Genomic DNA, 3,628 nt, shown 5'->3' with positions numbered 1-3,628 from the left:
CAGGCTGGAGTGCAGTGGAGCGACCTCAGCTCACTACAACCTCTGCCTCCTGGGTTCAAGCAATTTTCCTGTCTCAGCTTCCCAATTACCTAGGATTACAGGCATGCACCACCACAACCGGCTAATTTTTGTATTTTTAATAGAGACGGTTTTGCCATGTTCGTCAGACTGGTCTCAAACTCCTGACCTCAGGTGATCCGCCCTCTTCAGCCCTCCAAAGTGCTGGGATTACAGGTATGAGCCACTGCACCTGGCTGAGCTATTAATTTTATTAAGTCTTGACCTTTCAGCACATGTCCTTGAGTGTTCTGTGTGATTAAATAGGAAGCACACATACAGCACTTCAGCTGGGTATCCAACTACCATGGTTAATCTCTCGTATTAACCATGGTAGTTGAAAAAGCACTAGTAGTTTGACTTGCAAGGTGAAAGTCAAGGAAAAGCACTCGTAGTTTGACTTGCAAGGTGAACTACTGCTTTCTATAGGGAACACTCTTTTTACTTGAAAGAATGACTGGCAAATAGGGTTATTCAGACTTGGCTGTTTGGTAGACATTTTCTGGAAATGAGCCAAGTAAGTTTGTCACTCTAAGGAAAAACAACTGATAGGATTTGCTTCTTTTAAGATTTTAAGCAAAAATTAGATTTTTGAAAGTTTTGTATCAGGTATCATGAGTTTGAGAGCTTCCCAATACTTGAAGATTTTGCAGATGAGATCAGTGGTGATATGAATGAATGTGGTTTTGATATTGTATAATAAAATGAATTGATATTTAGAAGATCTCCACAACTCAGTGAATGAATATTTTCCAAACAGTCCATGCATGATGTTATAAAATAATGCATGAACATGGATAAAAGAACCTTTCAAATTGCAAAATACATGGATTAACGTAACTAATTGGGGAAATTTCACTCATACAGTTTTAGATTCCACATTGCAACTAAACTTAAGAAACTACTACTAGTCTACTTTTGGTGAGATTTCAAAGAATATCTACAACTGTAAGAAAGGCTATGACAATTCTCCCCTCTTTTCCAAACTCATGTCTTTACAAGGTCAGATTTATTTTTCACATAATTAAATTAAAACCCAGCTACTCGGGAGGCTGAGGTAGGAGAATTGCTTGAACCTGGGAGGCAGAGGTTGCAACTGAGCCAAGATCACACCACTGCACTCCAGCCTGAGTGACAGAGTGAGACTCCGTCTCCATTAAAAAATAATAATAATAAAACAACATATTATAACAAATTCAACACACAAGATGTGAGAATCCAGCTGTCAAATAGATGCTAAGCCTCATATGAAAGAGACCTATAAAAATGTAAAATAACGCCAGTTTTCTCACCAAATGTGTTTTGTTTTGGAAAGCAGAACAAGAAATGAAAAAACCATTTTTCATAAAAATATGTAATTTACGTTAACATACATAAATGGATGGGTCTTTTATTCATGTTCACGCATGATATAGCATTGCTTTGAAATGATTTAATCAATACTTTCAAAAGCTTTTGATAGGGTAACTATACAGCTATAATTCACACAAACCAAACCTCTTTGGATCTCCAGTAATAATTTTTAAGAGTATAGAGAGGTCCTGAGGCCAAAAAGGATGAGAACTACTGCTGTAAAGATACAATTTCCATTGATAAGGCACACTATAGCATGTGGAGAAATAACAGCAAATGATTAACTGAAATTACAAAAAAATTTTAATTCACTAAAGGCATCTGCCAGACTGCCAGCAGGACATGGCTGCCCACTGCAATGGACCTCCATCACTGGGGACCTTGGTGCATGGGCCTGTTCAGAGGTATCCACACAGCTTTACAATAGCAGCACGGCATATAGATTCTAAAGACATTGCATAACCTGGGAACAATATAAACAATATACATTTACATTATACATTACAATATACATTTCTGGCCTCAAAAGGACAGGAAAAAGTGACCCTGAATGTGGGCTTCAGATGGGCAGGAGAGATGGTGTGTCTTGTTCACAAATGTACCCTTATGCCTATGACAATGCCTGGCTCATAATTGGTTCTCAGTAGACTTTTATTGTGTAAAAAAATGAATGTCATGCTAGCTTTTATCCATTATGTGATGGTTAATATTAGGTGTCAATTTGAGTGGATTGAGGGATGCCTAGATGGCCAGTATTGTTTCTGGGTATGTCTGTGAGAGTGTCGCCAGAGGAGATTGACATTATGGGTGGATGGACTAGGAGAGGAGGGCCCACCCTCAAAGAGGGTGGATGCCATCCAATTAGCTACCAGCACAGCTAGAACAAAGCAGGGGGAGGAAGCGGGGGATACATTTGCTTGCTGCATCTTCTGGCTCTCTCTTTCTTTCTGTACCAGACCCTTGCTTCCACTCCTCCTGCCCTTGGACATCAGATTCAAGGTTCTTCCACCTTTGGATTCTGGTACTTGCACTAGTGGCATCCCAGGGGCTCTTGGGCCTTCAGCCACAGACTGAAGGCTGCACTGTTGGCTTCCCTGGTTCTTAAACTTTCAAACTTGGATTGAGCCACTACCAGCTTCTCTCTTTCCCCAGCTTGCAGATGGCCTGTTGTGGGACCTTGCCTTGTAATCATGTGAGCCAGTTCTCCCTAATAAACTCCCTCTGGAGAACCCTGACTAGTACACACTGTAATTAACAATCAGCCATCAAGTATTCATTGGGCAGCTCTTCCCAGTAATAAAAATTGGGCTAGAAACTATAAAACCATACGGCCAAATCATAAAATATGATATCTGTTATCAAGGTGTTTACTATAAGTTGGGAACAGAGACAATTACACAGGGAGAATCACCATGAGCAGGAGTGGCCAAGGAGCTGTGATTTCAGCTAGGATGAGAAAAGGAAGCAAAGACAGGTCTGAAAATCTATATACTGAGGAGAAATGGGAGATACTTCTGATTAGAGAGAACAGGATGAAACAATTAAAGACCTTAAAAATTAGGTCACTGCCCTGAAAATAATTTTAAAATCAAAGCTGGAAGAGAACTTAAAAAACAATTCAGTCTCATCTCATATTTTAGAGATGAGGAAACTGAGGCCTGGGAAGCAGGTGGCTTGCCTCAGTGAACAGGTCAGTTTGCAGTACACCCTTGATTCGCAAGAAAGACAACCTTCCTTTGTTCTGACCTCACAGTGTGCAGATCAAACTGGGGCCTGTTGCAATAAGCAATGGAAGCCATGATGGTCCCTGGGCCAAAAGGGTGACATTCACTCCACATCTGCTTATTGTGGAGTGAATGAGCAAAGCGTTGTTTCAGGAACATTCCCCTGTAGCAGGAATGCTGGCAGATCTTTGAGCTTCTAAGACAGAATATCTATAATCCAGAATCAAAGTCCTCGACTCTGGAGGTAGCAGTGACATTGGAGATGAAGAATTAAACCTGAAATACAGGAATTAGTGACAGTTTGCAAACTGAAATAAAACATCCAAAATGCTCAGAGGTGGCCTCTGAGGCATTCAGATTCCCAGAAGGGAGATCTGACAACACACGTTTGAAGGTAGTGATGGGAAAACAGCCAAACCGTTTTCTGATCTCACTTTTCTTTTCTTTCTTTCTTTTTCTTTTTCTTTCTTTCTTTCTTTCTTCTTTCTTTCTTT

Source organism: Piliocolobus tephrosceles, chromosome 18 (genome assembly GCF_002776525.5).
Source record: "Piliocolobus tephrosceles isolate RC106 chromosome 18, ASM277652v3, whole genome shotgun sequence".
NCBI lineage: Eukaryota > Metazoa > Chordata > Mammalia > Primates > Cercopithecidae > Piliocolobus > Piliocolobus tephrosceles.
Note: the sequence above shows the minus strand (reverse complement) of the source record.